This window comes from Carcharodon carcharias, chromosome 18 (genome assembly GCF_017639515.1).
Source record: "Carcharodon carcharias isolate sCarCar2 chromosome 18, sCarCar2.pri, whole genome shotgun sequence".
Lineage (NCBI taxonomy): Eukaryota > Metazoa > Chordata > Chondrichthyes > Lamniformes > Lamnidae > Carcharodon > Carcharodon carcharias.
In genome coordinates this window covers 114,172,121-114,192,900 of record NC_054484.1, presented here as the reverse complement: position 1 = coordinate 114,192,900, position 20,780 = coordinate 114,172,121, and positions in this window count along the sequence as shown.

Sequence of the window (20,780 nt, the reverse complement as noted above, 5' to 3'; positions counted from 1 at the left end):
ACAAGTTGATCAAGTTCACTGTTGAACTATGCCATTCAACTGGGTGTTGATATATACATTCACATGCGTTATACAAACTCTTTAAGTATATGGACGGCAGAAAGCATGAATGATTTGTCTTTCAAATTCGGCCTTAATGGCCTTTGAGTACAAAGCAAACCTCCATATCCAGCACCAAACCACACCCCAAACACGCCACCACCCCCACCACCCCACCACTCTCTCTCTCTCTCTCTCATTCACTTTCTCCCATTGTTCCCTCTATCTCTCTCCCAAAGAAAGATCATCTGAACGCAACGTTTGTTCTGATTATTATCGAATGAAGCTCTCTCTTTCCGTATCATCATCAGCCCAGCCCACTGTGTGAGAATGCTTTCCCTGAAATACCAGATTTTGAGATCTATCTTTCGCTTATGCCTTTATGCCACTGGCCGATGTATGATCTGTTCTCTTTGCGTTATATCCCTCACAATTTGCAACTCCTTTAAGTTCCTTGTCATGGTCAAACACATGTGCCCGAATCAATAGTCTACATTTACTCATATCTAGTTCAGAAAAGCAACCAGTACACCATAGTTCCACTGAATGGTTCAGTACATATACAGGGATGGTTATGGACGAGCCTTGGATATTGACTGAAAAATTTATTCTGTGTTTATGCCCATGGTGTGGAGCTAAAACCGGCAAAGCGACCCTCTTATTTACTGACTTCTCCTCCCACCCTGTAAATATTCCAGCAGGACACAATCCGAATGTGAAGTAAACAATGGCAAGAGGCAGAGAACAATGCAACCACTTGTTTTCATGATTCATGAAGCTGTGGTTCAGATGTCAGGGGCGACGCATTCTGCAACAGCCCTACACATCCCGGATAAAAGTTAGACTTGGTTGGAGCCTCAGGTGATGTCTCATAATTGACTCCTATTGTAGGTATTTTTCTTTACAGCAGTATTATCCCACCATGCGCAGAGGTAGATCTGGACCTCGTCAAGTCTGCGGAAGCGGTTTGGCATGTCTCACCATAGCTGCTACATCTGACCCTGTTATATGAAACCCAGCAAGAAAGCTTTCATTGGTCTATCTTTCTGGGTGCTGGAATGTAAGCAGAAGAGCAGGACTATACAGGCCCAATCAGACGGTATTACTCTCACCTGAGGGTAATCTGGACGGTGCTATAGTTATTTTCCTCCATTAGGTGTTTATCTAACTTCCGCTTGAATAAATCTATACTCTTCAAATCATCTGTTTCCCGTCGTAGCGAGTTTCAAATTCTCAATTATGTTTCGCCCAAAATATAAATACTTAGAAAATAGCAGCAGGAGTGGACCATTCACCCCTTCCAGCCTGCACCTCCATTCAAAATGATCGTGGCTGATCCTTTATTTCAACTCCTTACTCTCTGTCTCTCCCCATCCCCCTTGATGCCTTTAGAGTGTAGAAATCTATCTACTTCCTCCTTAAATATATTCAGTGACATGCCACCCACAGCCATCTGTTGTCCTGGATATCACAGGTTCTGCACAATCTGGGTGAAACAATTTGCCCATGATCTCGTTACTAAATGGCCTACCCTGTTTCCTTAGATTGGGGCCCCATGGCCCAGATGCCGCCAGACAGGGGGAAAATCCACCACCGCTCCCCTCCCACCCACACATAGCACACACAGCCTTGTCAGAAATGTACATGCATCAACAGGATCACATCTCATTCTTCTAAACTCCACTGAGTACAGGTCAAGTCGACCCATTCTCTGCTCAAATGACAATCCTGCTAACCCGGTGTGCTCTCTTGAAGAGTCATACGGGCTTGAAACTTTAACTGTGTTCCTCTCTGCAGATGCTGTCAGACCTGCTGAATTTTTCCAGGTATTTTTATTTTGTTTTGGATTTCCAGCATCCGCAGTTTTTGGTTTTTACCACAGTAATCATTCCAGTGAACCTTCGCTGCACTTCCCTCTGTGACAAATATATCCTTTCTTAGATGAGGGGAAAAAACTGCGCACATTATTCAAGGTGTGTTCTCAGTGAGGTCATGTACAGCTGTCGTTAGATAACGTTCCTCTTTATTAAGATGCTTCTTGGATTCATCAGTCAATCTGTTGTATGGGTGGCGATTAGATTTGTCCGCCTAGCAAACAACAGAAACATATTTGCTAGATTGATCTTATCAGAACCTTCCATAGGCTTCACAACAAAAACATACATTTATATGTCCTTGATAGCCTATTGTAGACTCCAAAAGTGCTTCACATGAACACTGTGAATATTAAGAATGGCAATTGATAACATTTGCCCAATGCTTTGGGGTATAAAGAGCGTATTTTGGAGGAGAGAGGTGGAGAGGGAATTCTAGATTGTAGGGTCCCGCAGGCAGCTGAAGGCACAGCAGCCAATGGCTGCGTGATGTACCTCAGGAGATGATCACAAACCAGACCTGGATTGGTGCAGAGATTTCAGATAATTGTGGTGTGGAGGAAATTCGAGACAAAGAGGGGCCAGGCCATGGAGTGATTGCAAAACTAGTATGCAACTTATAAATCTAGCAGCAGACTCTGGATAAGGCAATACATTTAGCTTCTTAGCTTAAATTTTAGCTTAAATTTAGCAGCTGCAACCGAATACATCGAACCAGCCAACATCAAACCCACAATAATGCAGAGTTTTTAATAAATTAAGGTGATGGGATTTGAACACTCATTAGCTAAGAGACTGTGTTGTCTCCATAGACAGTGAGGCGCTTCTTCATAGTCAGGGACAGCTCATTCTTTTTTATTTGCTAACGAGTGTCAGACAGGATGGCGACTTGTGACATGACAGTTCCCTGCCAGAGGGAAATATTTAATCATACACCAACGGCTTAGATTTAGAAATTTTTAACGGAGAGATAGCATGATAGGAAGATGGCAAACGGAATGGATGAAAGAGGAGATGCAAATGATTATCCAGAAGAGCAGAGTGAGATAGAGAAAGATAAACTTAACATAAACTCAGAGAGGCGGGGGGAAGTATTTGGATGCAGATATATGTCGCGGTGCAAAGAGAATGAGAAAAAATATTGCATTTCTATCGCAACAATCGCAGCGTAAGAACTTCCCAAAGATTTCCTCAGCCAATGTTAAAGTGTCATCAATGATGCAATGCAGAAAGTGTGATTGCCAATCGGTGTACATAAAACTCCCACCAAAGAGATAATGACCAGCTCATCTGCTTCAGTTATGTCAGAAGCAGAAATAAATGTCCCAGCCAAATATTCTGCCCACAGACACTGTGGGCTATCTTAGGGATTTGGAGGTTAAGTAACCAGTAAAAATACAATAAAAATAGTTGGAAAATGAACTAAGTGGAAGATGACAAGTATTTCATTTTACACATTTTTAGTTTATTTAATCTCAGCCAATGATGTTTATAAATCGTCCCAAGGTTAATCATTATTCAAACTTATTCACGGATATCAATTAGAAACCAGCTTTGGTAACACATTAAATCGTTCATTAAGTCACTCTTGGTCTCCGTTTGCGGACTCTTTTAATATGGCCAAGATGTAACCAATCCCCATTGTGTGTTGTGTGTGATAATTAACGACAGGGTGATTTCTGAACCCATATAAAGAGCTTCCATACTCTAAACATCGCATTGTGACCCTGAGGAACTCAGCAGAAAACGTTGACACGACTGCTCTTGGTATTTGGTGTCTTGGCGATGATAACGCCCTTCACTGTCGGGTGGTTAGTCTACCCTCCGGAGCACGCAGGGCAGTATATAGCTCAAGCTCCAACACATGGCGGCATTGACCGGATCAGGCGGAGCCATTCTGCAGCCCAGAGCTCCTCGATCATTGAATTCGATCTTTGTTGAGCTACACCTTACCTCCCTCAACCCACTTTGTTTCCGTAAACTGAACATCTTTTCCTGAAAAAACCCAAAAGACTGCTGTGTAATTGTGAAATATGGAACTGTGCATTCTTTTGAATTATCAGACTATCTGCTGCTTTTCCCTGCCCTTCATTGTCCGCACTTCCCCCACCTCCATTTGTGGAGTCCCTTGGGACCATCAGCCGAAAACGCAGTGTTGTTCTTTACAAGTATGGCGCTAATGCCTTCACTGTTTCTCAATAACCAAATTGCTTATCGACCATCCAATACTGGATGTGGAAATATTTGCTCCAGTTAAATATCGGGATGGTTTCAGTCCTTGCTTGGCGAAAACCCAAGGCAAAATCTTCCGCTATCTTGGTGTCATATTTATTCATGAAATACGTCATCCACATGACAAAACGGTTGGACCTTCGTAACACCACGTGCATACCGGCCTCTGTTCATCAGTTACTGATATCCTCCAGCAGATATTCCTCACCTCTGTAATTGTCCATTCCAACGCGATCCTGACTGTTCTCGCACTTTCAAACCTACATAAACGATGCTGCATTTAAAATGTTGCTGTGTGTGTGCTAACTTTGGTGCCTCTGTCTTTCGCTGCCTAGGCTCTAAGCGTTTGAATTTCACCAACATCCAATCCTAAAATGTTCCACCTCTATGTTCCTCCTGTAAAACGCTCCTTCAACCCCATGGCTTTGACCAAATGCCTTGTCATCCGTCCCAGTATCTCTTCCCTTCGGCTGATGTTGACATTGATTTGAGGAGACAGATGGGAGGCACATTGGGAAGCTTTAGTATGATAATGGCGCTATCTAAATATAAGTTGTTGTACATTACTTAGATTGGGTGTGTGTAGGGAATGTTTCCTATGGTTTCGGGTGGCCAAGTCGACAGTTCATCAATCTAAGTTTGTCACTGATCAATCCAATAATGTTTTCAGAATAAGCAACTTTACTCAGGGAGTGGTGAAAATGTGAAGCAGGGACTATAGGGAATGGTTGGGGTAAGAAAAGTTAATGCATTTACGGGGAAGCTGGTTTACCAGGAGTGATAAATATACTTCTATGCAATATACATTCCCGATCATCCTCACACGAGTGAAATGCTGAACGGCACAGCTTGTTAATGTTTTTTATATTCTCTCCCTATGTCCCACTCAGAATAATAGGCTAATGAAATATTCTTGTGAATGTTTCAGCCGAGAAGTTCGGATGCAAGCTTTTTGGTGGGAAATGTCGATTCAAGCCTTGCTCGCCCGGCCAGATTCAGCCGACTAATATATTGTGTGCACCCAGACAAGCGTGCTGCAAGGATAAATGATATACAACAGGATGGAAATATGCAACGTTATCTGCAATGTCGCCGACAGAATCTACCTTCAATTCAGGTTTCGCTTGATCGTGGAGAATGCATGGACCCTGACCCCTGACCCACTGCTTTCTCAGTTATGTGATTAAACCATGCTGCATTGACCACTGCCTCTTCTTTGTGTCTCATTTCTCATTCGGTTGCTGTGTCACCTTATTGAATGGGAGGGCAGGTCAGAAAATGGCAGGGCCACATTGACATCTTGTAGTTCCAAAATACTCATACTCACAGTATGACACCTTCCATCCAATTTCCAGGACTCCTCCAATAACATCCCGGGTAATGTTCTGCCCAAAGGCAGGACTAATTTACCAGATGTAGCGGGACAGTGGTGTACATTCAGGATGTTTACTATTGCTGCTGGGAAAGGTTTGAACTAGTTTTGCGGTAGCTTGCGAACCTGAGGGTAGATATAGAAGGGGAAAAGTCAGAACCGGTAACGGAAGGCAGAAAATCAGTGAGTGAGACTGGACGGCAGAGAAAACCAAATATTGAAAACAACAACGAGATTTTGTCAGTGTGTCAGGACATGAACGTCAATAGGAATAGAGCAAATAAAGCGGACGAGCTGATTTCAGATACAAACGTGACAGTATTGCATTAGAGCTATAACAGAAACATGGCTTAAAGAGGGAGATTGTTCGCAACATGCTTCTCAGATGAGATAGAGAGGGGGAGAAAAGGGGACATGGTGGCAATTTTGCTTCGATATGCAATTACATCTGTAAGGAGTGATACAAAGATTACTATCTAAGGCCATATCGATTCAGTTCAGGAATATAAATATATATGTATAACAGCCGCATTACTGGGTGTGTAACATCTACACGAAAATAACAAGGGAGAGTTAGAATGGTCAATGTTTAGAAAAATCTCTGACAAATGACAGAAAATGGAGAAGTAATAGCAGGGGATTATAACTACCCAGATGGTAACTGGGGAAGTTTTAGTGTGAAAAAAAGGGAAGTGACATAATTCTTAAGGAGCATTCAGGAGAACATTAGGCCTGTATATTTTTTTTTGTTAAATCCTTTATTGCCGATGGAAATTGCCATTGAGAAGTTGATGTCAGAGGGGCCTTGAAATGTCAGCCAAGTTCCTGTGGGTCTGGAGTCACATGCATGTCACACCAGCAGCTTTCCTTCTTCTCGTGGAATTAGTGCAACAAATGTGATTTTTTAACAACAACCAACAATGATTTCATGGTCCTCATTATACCATTTTTTTATTCCACATTTTATTGGCTACAAATGCACCCATCTGGCGCGGTGGGATTCAAAACCCGATGATACTTCCAGTGTCATTGAACTGGATGCTATTCTGTAGCTCAGGCAGAACTAATTTCTTAAGTAACCTCAACCTATGCTCTATTATCTTGTACTCCTTGCCCAAATTAATAAATCACAGAACACAATAGCTTTCATTAACGGCTCTATCAAACTGCTCTGCACTCTTCAATTACTCATTCACGTCCATGTTCGGGCCCATCTGCTCCTGCTTCCCCTTGAGAGTTCCACCTTCTATTGTATGTCATTGCGGCATGCTCTTCCTATCAAATGTTTATAAAGCTATAACGAAATTATAAAATTTTACCCTGTGCACCGAGGTGCAGGTCATTAATGTGTTTATTAGGAAAGGGCTCCCAACAGAGGGTCTTGCAGATCAGCACGAAAATCTGCATGGAAAAGAAAACAATTATGGTTAACCTGTAACCTATGTTGTATCTTTGTCCACATTCGCACTCCTATACCATGAACTATAACTTTGCTCACAGCGCAGTTGTTCAACATTGTATTAATTGAATTTTTTGTAATCAATGTATACAACATGAACAACATTTCTCTCATGAACAAAACAACAGAAAATGCTGGAAAAAAAAAAACTACTGCTCTGTGAATATCTTTGCAGAGAGAAACGAACTTAGCGTTTTGATCCCGTATGAACCTTCTTCAGAACTTCAGAGTCATGCGGATCGAAACAGCAACTCTGTTTCTCTCTCCACAGATTCTGTCAGGTCTGCTGAGCTGTTTCCAGCATTGTCTGTTTTTGTTTCAGATTCCCAGCATGTACAGTGTTTTTCTTTTACCTTATTGCCCTCATCAACCGTCTTGTTACATCTTCCTAAAACAAAAAATACCCCTGCAAGTTAGTTAAATAATATTTTGCTTTAATCAATGTATTTTGGCTTCACATAATAACCCCCATTTTTTACACGTGATCGTTACGTTTTCTATAAGATTTCCCACTATAGAATTAAAACTGACTCTCCAGTATTTTCTGGCATTATGTCCTTGCTCTGCTATGAACACGGGTGTGACATTTGTAATTCTCCACTCCTCAAGCACCACCCTTGAATCTAAGGAAGAGTTAAAAGTTTTGTCTCGTGCATCTTCAATTTCCACAGTTATATCCCTCACCATTCCTGCATGCATCTCATTGGTCTGATGACTTGGCAACTTTAAGTACAGATTGCCTATCCAATATGACATCTGGAATGATATAATCCCTTCCAGTGTCTGATTTACCTCCTCTCTCACAGTGGCCTAGAGAGAATCATGGATCTAGCAGAGTCAAGCACCGCTTCCCTGTTCCTTTTTTATGACTGCCAGTCGCCCTGCCTCGTCAGCTGCTGATTAACCACATCTGTAATTTACTATTCATCAAGCTCTCTTTCCACACAGATGCTACGCTGTGATGCCAGCTGTTGCTCAAACTCGGTAATCCGGAATTTAAGCAGCTTCAACTGACAGCACTGCGTGCAGAAGTAGTTATACAGAACAATGGAAACGCCTTCGAGTCCCGATAACATCCCGAAACTCTCAAGGATGACACCAACATATCAGTTCTCTGTTTATTAATAAATAACCATGTTATTGCCAAATGATTCGTTTAACTGGCCTGGCTTAACTATAAGCAAACTCATTTATTTATTTTTTTCATTTATGTTTAACCTGCAGGTAATTTAAACACAATTCCTACTCACCGGCTAATCAACATACTGATTCCATGTGATGTCAATGTGTGACTATTTTTCCATTTCTCGCCAAGTTCTTCGCACCTCGAACTCACACTGCTACACGAGCACTGGAGCCCTCACTGGTCAGTTTCATTCCTGGCTTTTGAAATTTTATGATTCATCCCTCACGTATTTGATTAAACGTTTGGAACATTTGTTATTCTTTTTCAAATAACATCCAACGGTTGTGGTTTTTACATCCACTGTCTCCTCTTTTCCATTCCTTCAAACCCTAATTTATGCAGAGTAAATGTTCAATTATGATTGTAATATCATAGTTTGAAAAGGGTTAAATTAAACTTTTTGTTCAATAACTGAAATTAATGTCAATCACCATGGACTATAATTGCGTCAATTAAGGATTCCTCTCTTCTGTTAATAAGGGGTTCCTTTTTTTTATCAATGTCAGCGGGAGCATCACAACCAGCACGAACATGAAACCGCTGCTCCATAGACAGGGAGAGCAGAGAAGAGAATCTGAGAACAGTATATTGGAATGTTACAACAACGGATCCGATTCTGATAACAATTAATTAGAATGTTGCAATAACCGATCTGAATCCGTGACAATTAATTGAAATGTTACAACAAAGGCTCAGAATCTGAGATAAGTAGGTTGGAATTTTACATCAATGCTTCAGAATTTGAAGACAAGTGATTGGAATGTTACAGCAACGGAGAGGCGTTACTCAGGCGCTTAACATGTTCTCCACATTTTATGAATTGCTGTCATTAACTTACAGGATCGATTACGCACTTAAAGTGATTCAAGCGGGTTACGATCCCATCCTGGCTTTTGTTGGTGTCCCTAGTAGTCCTCTAGTACAGTTATCAATTTTATAAACTATGGTTAACTGCATTTCAGTTCTTTTCATTTAAATTTTGAAACTGCTGAAGCCACTTATTCAGTTCTGGTCGCCACCAGTGTTCTCTATCCATTGACACAACTCCCATCTCCCCTGAATATGTAAGGCTGTACCAGCTTGTTCATACTCTCCAAAGCTTCCTGTTTGAAACTGAACTGATTTCTGAACGCATATCCTCTTCATCCCGAATCCTGCCCTCTTCCACCTCCATCAAATCACCCCCCTCCATTTCTGCCTCAGGTCAGCCACTGCATAAACCCTCACCTGTAGCTCCATTAAATCCAGACACTACAAATCCAATGAAATCTTTTGAACCCGAACATCCATAAACCTGCATAATTCACAGCCCAGTCGAAACTCTGCTGTCCAAACTCACACTGAATCGTCTTTAACTAATATCCCTGCACTTTCTGACCTAAATTGTTTTCCGATGCGCCACCTCCCCAATCTTACTGCTTTCACATTTGTGTTAGTATCAGTCTGCTGCTTCGTCTTTCTTATTCGTCTGCTTCCCTTGTTCGTTTCGCACAAAGCTTCAGGTCATAGCTTTAAGTTTTTAACCAATTACCTATTTGAATTGATTGAAGTATTATGCCAGTATCTCTCTCTGGCCGAGACTTTCGCCTCCAGTCTGGGGCACTGTTGCTGGCGCTCATGATGTTGAGGCGCAGGAAATGGTATGAGCGGCATCGTCAGCCACTTCTACAGAGAAAAGTGAGTCAATTTTCAGCTTGGTGTCACAAAATCTGAACGGAGATTGGGTAGGAATGTAACGGATTAAACCTCGAAAGTGGAAAGCCGCCGGCGAGGATTATGGTCAACACTGGCAATATGTGCCGAGGTTTTGACTTCATTTCTTCGTTTGGAAGTTGGTGGAGGTCCTGTGGATGATTTTCTGGGCGCTGTGCCGTGGGCGGCTGATACACTGAGTGAGCCAATAGGAAGTAGTGACCCGAATTGGATGATGTATGCGGCGATATCTACAGATTAGTTGAATGCAACATGACTGATAAATGGAGCAGAACCGGCAGGGTGGGGAGTGGGGGAACTCTGTAAAATGGGAGGGGAGATGGAAGTGGTGGGTGTAATGACCATACACAATACATCATGTTGGTGATTGTCCATTATCCTGTCGGCAGCCACGATATGTTCACTCTGAACCTTTCAGCCATTCACTCCCCCTTCAATTTCCATGGAGAAACGAAGGGATGCGAATGCTGCACAATCGATGCATGGCTCACAACCATGACAAATCAAAACTCCGCTCCGTCAACTAGCCCCCTGAAAATAAGACTTGTGCACGGAGAACAATGGAGCCAGTAGGAACATGCAGGAGCAGAAAGGCTGTGAGATGAAGGATGGTTCCAGCTCCCTGAACCATTCAGAATGAACCCCCCATACACACGGGAGCCGGTGTTCAGGTTCAAGCAATCCTGCTGCACCCTTCATATCACCACCACTTAGAGGACACAGGCATTTCCACCAGGAAGCCGAAGGGCACCTCAGATGGAGGAGGCAGAGAGGACATGTACTTCCACACGAATAGGTTGTTTTAATGTGCCTGCAAAGACCCTTGTGTCCAAAGGACAAATTCCAACTAGCACCGTTAATAACCCATCCCCCACTGTTACTTCCATTTGAGATTCCACATCACAGCTTCCCCTTCTCCACCATCCTGTAATCAAACCACACAAACAGAAATAAAAATCATTAATTAAAATTGTTTTATTCAATTATGCAAATAAAACTGCAATATTAACTTTAGCGCTAGTCTTTTTGGTTGCCTCGATTTGACTAGTCCTCAAACACAGTGCTTTCCCAGTGACCAAAGCTTGGCAGATACAAGGCTCAATACTTTCACTCAGGGGAGGCAGCAGATTGTATCGCAGCACATCCTGGAGCGGCTCTGTGGCATAAGGGGGCAGACTCAATCTTTGACCCCTTGACATGGACAACAGCAGGGATGGCTGATGGGCAAAAGCAAGGGCTCTGGCAGCCTGCCAGTGAAGGAGGATAAATTGATCTCTGTGATTTACCTGTAATAGGTCATGGTAATGAATGGCCACCCCCAATTCCTCTGGATCATGTTTGAGAGTTTGAATGGCTTCCTATTGTGGCTTTGAAACAGGGTCTAAAGGCTGATAAGCCTCTTCCTGCTTATGTGTCACAGGCTCAGGTTGTTGAATGGACTCCAACTGTTGGTGCATCTAGATGACACACTCCACTGCCTTGATAACAGGTCCGAAATGCTGAATGGGATTTTCCTATTACACTGAAATAGGCCTGTGGGGCTAAATGGAAAACTTCTGTTACTGTGCAACCGTTTCCAAGGGCAGGGTCGACTGTTCATTGTGCTGTCACTGGGCCGAGTGACTGAATGGCATCCTCCCTGAGTCAGTAACAGAGTGTTGAGGTGCTTAATGATCTATTCTTCTTTCTGTTTAACAGGCCAGAGGGGCTGAATGCCCTGCTCCTATTCGTGTATGAAAGGTTCGTGGAGTTGAATGACCTACTCCTGTTTCTGTGTAACAGCCTTGCTGTTCTGGCTGGCTTCATCCTGTTTCTGTTTCCCAGAGGGCTGTATGGCCTCTCCACTCCCGGGAAACGGATGCGTGCTGCTGCACGGCCTCACTCTGTTTTTATGTAACCACGGAGCCTCTAATAGGGAACAGTAAGAGGTCTTTCAGCTTTTCAAGGTTCCTACAAGGAAGCAGCAGGAGGCCATTCAGCCTCATTAAAATTTTACATATGAATTGGAGAACATCATTTGGTCCATTGCGACTTTTACAATGGACCAGGAGGAGGCTATTCAAACCGAATACATTGTTAACAGGGATAGAGAGGCCGTTCAAACTTAAAAGAAAGTATAACAGGAACAGCTGGAGACTATTCAGCTCCTCGAGTTTGCTACATTTTAATGGAGGAGGATGGACTACTGGAAAAGGAGGAGGTCAATCAAGTCCTCCCACTCTTAAGCCCTGTACTCTTCAGGCCTAATAGCTTCCTACAGTTCTTGTGTAGTGGATTAATGTGATTGAAGGGCTCCTCCCTTCCCCTGTGTAACAGGCTAGATGGTCTGAATATCCTTCTATTCTTATTTAATAGGCACGAGGGGCTGAATAACCTAAACGTTTTTGTTAGTAACAGGCTCCAGGGACTGAAGGGCATCCCCATGGTCTGCCCTAACAGTTGCAAGGGGATAAACATTCATCTTCATTTCTGATGTATCAGTTTCGAGTGGCGGAATGGCCTCCTCCTGTTTGTCAGTAACATACTGTGGCGGGGGAGGGGGGGTCGGGTGCTTGCGAGAGGAGGGCTGATTTGACTTTTTTTTTCTGAAGTGGGCTAGAGGGGATGAATGGCCTTTTCTCTTCCCATTCAACAGGTTAAGGGGACTGAATGGCCTATTCCTGTTTTGCTGCAACGGGCTCCAGTGGATAAATGGCTTCCTCCTGTTATTTAGAAGCGAACATCAGTGTTTGAATATCACCATATTGTTCCTATGCTACAGGCTAGAATCACTAAGTGGTTAAATGCCTCCTCCTGTTCTGACCAAATGTTTTGTGGGCTGAATTGCCAATGCCTATTCCTCTGCATGTCTGCGAGCTGACCAACCTCCTGCTTTTCAAGATTAATAACATTGAATAAACAAATCGAATGTCCTCCTCTTGTTACCATATCACATGCTTGAGGAGCTGAATTGCCGCTTTCTGTCTCTATGTAATCAGCTAAACAGGTTCAATGGTTTCCTCCTTTATCCCTGTAACACACTTGACAGGTTAAATAATCTCCCCTCGTTTCTATGTAAAGGGCTTGAGGGCTTCAACAGCCTCTCTGGTTATTCTGGAAGAGACCCAAGGGTCTGAATGGCCCCTCATTTTCTCCTGTAACCTTTTATTCAATAATCAGAAAGGCCTCCTCCTGTTCTCCTTTAACAGTGTCTATGGTCAGAATGTTTCCCAGCTGTTCCAGTGTAACATCTTCAAAGGTTTGAATTGCTTCCTGCTGTTACTTTGTGACAAGTCGATGGCTGAATGGCCTTCTCATCTTCCTTCATAATTGTCTCGAAGGGATGAATGACTCCTGCTTTTTCTGGGAACATGTTGAAGAGACACAGTGACCTCCTCCGGTTCATTGTAGACAAAGCATGGATGAATAGCCTCCTACTCTCCTTGCATTCAGGCACATGAGAACGTAAGAGCCAGTCCTTTTCCCTTGTAACATGTGAAGAAGAGAGAGATAAGTAGAGAGAGAGAGACAGAGAGAGTCTGAATGGACTTCTCATGGTCCTTTCAGTGCCGTCCTTTTTCCCCATTGTTAAACCATTTTGAGCCTGGAAACATTACTTCAGCCCTCAGTGGGACATGGAAGAGGCGTCTGTGACTGGGGCTTGGAAGTGATTCCTGCACCGGGGTGCAGGAATGAACTGTCAGAGGGGGTGGGATAGAAATCCGTGGAGTGGTGGTTGGGGGAGCGATGGAGGATTGGTGGGGACGGATTTGCCTGCAAAATCCAGTGGGTGGCCGGGGAGTAGAAAACTGTGACAGCGGGGAAGAGAACTGTAAATACAGAGCACAGACTTGTTAAAGCTGGGGAAGGACATGTGCGAGTGTTGGAGAGGGATGATGGACCAGGGGTAGCCAAGACAGATATGAGAATCGGGAGGTTGAGGAACGTGTGACTCCCGAGTAGAGCATAGCAGGTTTTTGGGATAGTGCTGTGAGCGCAGGGTTGAGTGAGGCAGCTAATAACTGGCAGAGACCTGTGTTGGCGATCTAGAGACAGCTGCTAATGTGGGGAGGGGGCCATTGAGACTCTATTGTTGCCGAGGCTTCTGAGAGCCGGGAGTAAAGTTACCAGTGGGACCACAGTGGGTCAGAAATTTGTTGGAGCTGTTGGGAGATGTGACGATGCAACAGAGACCCTGCGAAAGTAGGGGAGAGGTCCGTGAGCAGTTAGGCTGACCAATGAGAACCGGTGGGGAGAGGGATTTGAGAGGGGGCTTGGATCTCTGAAAGTGTGGGGCGTCCTGTGAGATAAGAACATCATTTATCTTTTTGAAAATAGTGTGGGCATTGTTACACACACTTTATTATCCTGTGCACTTGCTGGAAGAATCGAAATGCACCGAGGGACTTGGAGGCTTTTCAAGAGTGGAATTTCCATTTGTGGGCAGTGGAAGCCGAGTCCAGAGTCACAGGGCAGACGGGTAGTTTATGGCAAAAGTAAAAACATTACACTGACATTCTCTAACTGGCTTTTCATTTGAAAATTTCCATGGTTCACAATTTTTGATTTGAAATATTCAGCAACAAGTATTCTTTATTTAATTAAGCATCCAGAAGTCAGTTAATTGGAGAAAGGAAGAAGACCCTGAGGGAAGAGATCTCAATCCAGCAAAAACAAGATCCCTCTTTAGAATTCATCACAAGCAGTGAAAGGCTTAGAGAGTGTATAAAGAAAAATGCACCCAATGCAACGGACTCCTTTGCAAGAGTTTATAAATGACATTTTTGTTAAATGCTATACCTGCCATTTTTGAAAAACCTTATAAAGGAAATGTTTTGAAAAAATATTACTACTGAGTTTTTAATACTCTATGACGGAAATGTTTCGAATTTCTATACCACTGACATAATTTCAAACATTCAGCAATGGGCATGTTTTTGTTTCTTTGCTTGTTTGAAAAGGCAGAAGCCGGTTAGCCAAAGAAAAACAGAATAGCCAGAGGGATCAGATCCCTGTGTGGTATAAATATGAACCCTCTTTAGAAGGCAACTCGCGCAGTAAATGAGCGAATATGTTTTATCCGCTTTTACATTTCTTCACTACAGAGGTTCTGCCACAGTTTATAATGAAAGGCAGAAATTGCTAAATTTAATTTTTCTTCATGAAATGAGAAGAGCATCCTTCAGGCCTGTGATCTTTTAAACCACAATCTTAAGTACAATAAAGAAGTGACCTGTTAATGTTAATCCTTCTAATAATATAAATGCATGCTATTGTTCTCGTAATTACCTTTAATTATCCCTGTGCATGGGTGTTTGAGGGATGAATGTTCTTCTCGTTTTCCATGTTGGCTTTGGTAATCGATAAATATTAACACTTTTTTATTTTTTAATTTTACATTAAGGCCTGTTTTGATTTTGTTATTGGGAATTACAGTACTGAAAGGGTCACACATGTATTTTCAGAAATGCAGTTTGTTTCAGGATGGAGAGAAGTGGTAAAATTGAAAATTATACCTTTGCTCTCCCATCTCTGTCACATCCATTAAACCTTGGCTTTCCAACATTTCTACCTGCACTCCACCCCTACCTTCTGCTTGTTCTCTTGCAACTTTACTTCCCTTTTATATTATCATATCACCTACTTTCCTCCTTCATTTCCAGTTATTATAGCACATCACTCGATCGGATAGAAACATTAAAGAATCAATAATTCCTCAATCAATCTTGTAATTCTAACCACAGGCTGATCTATAATTTGAACATTCGTTTCCTTTCCCACAGTTAACTTAGCAACGATTGTGATACTTTCTTGTAAAAAATGTGGCCTCTCCAAATGCACCACTTGTTACCTGCAGCAATGGCAGTGTGGATCAACTGATCATTATCCTTGATGTGATATTAAGACACATTACGACTGTCTTTTGTAAACAGTTTTATTTCATGCGCCACATCGCCGTTTGTAATATCCACGCTGTTCAGTTTTTTGCAGTCACTGATGGTTCTGTTTGTTTCACCGTCAATTTCACGGTTGATCAATTTGTGGCAAATTCATTGCCCGAAGCTGGGAATTGAATATGGACGTGAGAAAGCAGTCTCTTTACCCCCTCTGCCTCTCTGCCCTTCTGTCTCTTTGCCCCTCTGTCTCTTTGCCCCTCCATCCCCTTCTCCCTCCGTCTCTGTGCCGCTCTGCCTCTTTACCCCCTGGAAAATTTCCACCCCCAAATTTGCCCCCCCCCACCGGCAAGTTGATGCCACACGCAAATTCTGTCCCCCTTCAAATTTCCCCCTGTGCAAATTTTCTCCACTGGAAATTCCAACCCTGGAATACGTTCCCCCACTCCAAATCCCCACCCCCACACCAACTTTCACCCACACAAATTTCAATCTCTGCAAATTTCCCTCCCGGAAATTCCCCCTCCCCCACCCCTGCAAATTTCCACATGCCTGCAAATCCACTCGCCCCGCAAATTTCCCAACCCACCGCTTATTTACCCCCCACCACGGCAAATTTCCCCCTCGAATGTCCATCTTCCAGAAATTTCCATACTCCCCACAAATTCTCCACCCCCTGCAAATATTGCCCCCTGCAGATTGATCACAGCCTGCAAATTTTCCCACCGCTATTTAACCCCTGCAAATTCCCCCCCCCTCAAATTTATCCAACTTTCTTAAATTTTCATCCAGCATAATTATCCCCCGTCGCATATTTTTCCCATGCAAATTTTTCCCCCTCTGCAATTTTTTCCCCACACAGAAGTGGCCCCTCTGAAACCAAGCCGCAAATGCCGCCCCCCTCCCCCCCGCCTCACAAATTCCCTCCACCCCAGAAATTTGTACCCCCGTAATTTCCACACCAAGCAATTTTATCTCCGCAAATTTCCGCAATTTTATCTCTGCAAATTTCCGCAATTTTATCGCTGCAAATTTTCCCTCCACGCAAATTTATGCCCCCATGGAAAATTCCCCCCTCTGCTAATTTTACCTCACGCATATTTCCCTGCCATAAATTTTAGCCATCATATTTTCACCCTCCTCATTTTTCACCGATAAAATTCCTCCCTTAATTTCCCTCTTGCAAATTTTACCCCAGTAAAAATTCCCTCGACCACAAATTTGGCCCCCTGTTAAGTTCCACAGCCCATCAAATCTTTTCCCCCTGTCAATCTTCCTCCACCCCGCAAATCTATCCTCTCCCCTGCAAAATACACCCCTGCTACTTTACCCCGCTCCCTACAAATTTATCCCCTGCAAATTTATCCTCCCCCTTTTAATTTTCCCCCAGTACCTTTCCCCTCAAATTTTTCATCCTACAAATTATCCTCATGAAATAAAGTTTCTATATAATTGTTCTAGTGCGTTTCTGTGTGTGTGTGCTTTTGTGCGAGTGTCTCAGTGTGAATATTTGTATTTGCATATGTGTGTTTTTGTTTGTGTTTTGGAGTGTTTGATTCCATTTGCCCACTTGTACATGTCTGTGCTTTTGTATGTGTGTGTTTGTGCACGCATGTTTGTGTGTGTGTGTGTGTGTGTGTGTGTGTTGTACATATGTGTGATTATCTGTGTTGGTGTGTTTGTGTGTGTGTGATATTATGTGCACATCTCTGTGATTGTACCTGTGCATGTCTGTGTGTGTTTGTACACGTGTGTGTGGTTCTATCAATAATTCTTCTCAGTGTGTGCGAGTGTGTATCATTCCCTATGTGCATTTGTCTATGTGTGTGTTGTTTTTTTTGAATTGTGTTATTCTTAGTATATCTGCGTTTATGCATTTCTCTTCATGTGCATGTGAGAGAAAGTGTTTCAAGATGTTGTCGTGTGTGTGTGTATGTGCATGTGCATGTTTGAATTTGCTTGCTGTGGGCTTATGACTGTGCACGTGACTGGCTGTATGTTCATGCTTATATGTGAGTTTCTGAGTGTTGCTGCTTGCATGCATGCAAGAGAGTTCGTACCTGATTGAGTGATTGTGTATGTATGAAGATTGTATGTGTGAATGTGTGTGGGTGTACATCTGTATTTGTGTGTTTGTACATTAGCGGGAGTGTGTATGTGTGTGTGTGTGTGCTTGTGTGTGTTTGTGTAACCGTTTGCATCTGTTTGTGCTTTTGTGTACAGGGTTGTTAGTGTGACTGAACGTGAGTGATTATGTGTATGTGCATGCAAATGTGTGTAAGTGTGTTAGTGTATTTGTTTCTCTAGCTGTGTGTGTTCCTCAGTTTGTGTGGGTTTCTGTGATTCACTGTATGCAATTTCCTTTGAGTGTGAGGGGGCGGTTTTTCTATTTGTGTTACTGTTCATATATCTGTGTTTGTGAATTTCGGCGAGTCTTTATCTGTGCATGTGCATGTGAGGGAAAATATTTAGAGATTGTGTTCTGTGTGTGTTTGTGTGTACGTGCATGTGTGTGATTGCATATGATTGTGTATACAAATGCCTGTGCTTGTGACTGGCTGTATATTCGAGGATATGTGCGCATTTCTGTGAATGTTGCAGCTTGCTTGCACATGAGAGATTTTGTGCCTGATTCTTAGATTGACTCATTGTTTTTGATTGTGTCTGTGAATATACATGAACCTTTGGATGTGTGCGTGTGTGCAAATGCACCTTTTCTTGTGTGTGTAAGTGTGCATGTGTGTAGGCATCAGCCTTTGCCGGTGTGCCTGCCTTTGTATGTTGCTGAATGTGTGCGTGTTTCTGATTCTGTGTGTGTATTTGTCTATAAGTGTATGTGGTGTGATATTTGTGTGCTTGTTTGTGTCTGTGTGTGTGTGTGTGTGTGTTTACATGTGCATTTATGTGTTTGTTCATATGTGTGATTGAGTGTGTGTGTGAGCTTCTGTGTATGATATTATTTGTAGATCATTTTGTGATTATGTCTCTACATTTGCATGTGTGTGTAGCTGTGTGTGTGTCTGCATGTGTGTGTGCGTGTTTGTAGAACCGTGAGCGATTGTTTGCTTTTTGTGTACAGGGTTGTTCATTTGAATGTGTGAGTGGTTCTGTGTGTGCATGTGCAATTATCTGTGTGTGTTTGTGTGTGCAAGTTTGTTCTGTCTCTGTTTGTATGCGTGTGTCTCTGTGTGTGTGTGTGTGTGTGTGTGTCTGTGTGTGTGTGTGTGTGTGTGTGTGTGTGTGTATGTGTGTGTGTTAAAGTGTTTGTATGTTTATTTGTGTGGTTCTGAGTGTCTATGTATGTATGAATCTGGGTGTTCATGTGCCTGAGCAAGAGTGATTGCTTGTGTGTGTGAGTGCATGTGTGTGTGTGGGTGTGATTGTGTATGTTTCTGTGTGTGTGTGTATGTGTCTCTTCGTGAGTGTCTTTTTGTGTTTCTGATTGTGTGCATGTTAATAAATCTGGATGTGCATGTGCCAGTGAGTGAGTGTTTTTTTGTTTGAGTGCTTGTGTGTGGATGTGTGTAAATGTGTATTTTGTGCACATGTGTTTGTTTGTTGCACTGTGCATGGGTTGTGAGTGTTTTCTTATCTGCGCATAGGCAGGCGAGTGTAAGTAATTGTCAGGGTTTTTGTTTGTGTGTTTGCATTGTACATGTGTGTGTCAGTGTGCACATCTGAGTTGTGTGTGTGTGTGCGAATTCAAATTTGCATGTGCATGTGAGTGTGCATGTAGGCATCATTGTTTCCGTGTGCTTCTTTCCTTGTATGTTCCTGAATGGATGCATGTTTCTGATTACGTCTGTGCATTTCCCTGTGCCCATAAATGGTTCTGTGTTCTTGGATGTGTGCCTTTCTGCATGTGTGTGCGCGTGTGTTTGTGTGTGCGCGTGTGTGTATGTGTGTGTGTCTTTCTATTTCTGTATGTTTTTCAGTGTGTACGAGTGTGTTTTTTGCACAGAGCTGTTCGTGAGAATGAGTGTGAGTGGTTCAGTGTGTGCGCATGCAAGTCTGTGTATATGTATTTGTGTATGTGTGTGTGTGCACGTTTGTGTGTGCGTTTGTATTTATATCTGCTTTTCTCAGTGTGTGCATGTCTGTGTGATTGCGTGCATTATCCTGAGTGTGTGAGAGGGTTTGTTTTTCCAATTGTGTTATTGTTTCTATATCTGAGTTTGTGTTTCTTTTCATGTATTTGTTTGTGCATGTGCATGTGAGGGAAAGTGTTTTGAGAGTTTGCTGTGTGTGTGTGTGTGTGTGTGTGTGTGTGTCCGTGTGTGTCTTTTGTGTACATGCAAGTACTTGCTTGCATATGAATCTGTGTGCGTATGCCTATGCTTGTGAATGGCTGTCTTTTGATGTGTTTCTGCCAGTGTTGCTGCTTGCATGCACGCAATAGATTTTGTGCCTAATTGATTGATTCATTGTGTGTATTTTTGTGTTAGTGTTTGTGAGAGTGTGTGTGTTTGAGTATACATGAGAACGTGTGTGTGTGTGTGTGTGTGTGTGTGTATGTGTGTGAATGCACTTTTGTGTATGTGTGTAAGCACCAGAGTTTGCATATGTGCTTTGCTTTGTATGTTTCTGAATGTGTATGTTTCTGATTCCGTGTGTGCATTTGACTGTGTTTGTAATTGGTTGTGTTTTTTGTGTGTTTGTCTGTGTGTGTGTGTGTGTGTGTGTGTGTGTGCGTGCATGTGTGTGTTTGTGCATGTGCATATGCTTTGTGTGTTGGTACATATGTGTGAGTGAGTGCGAGTGTATGTGTGTGCATTTGTATATGCCATATTGTGTATAAATCTGTGCGTCATTACATCTGTACATGTGCAATTGTGTGTATATTGAAGTACATGTGTGTTTGTGTTTTCTGTACATTTTTGTCCGTGTGATCGAGCGTGAGTGGTTCTGTGTGTGCTCGTGCCGTTATGTGTGTGTGCTTGTGTGTGCCCATGTTTGTTCTGTGCGTGTTTGTGATTGGGTGTGGGTGTTTGTTTGTGTGTGTGTCTTTGTGTGTGTGTCTTTGTGTGATTCT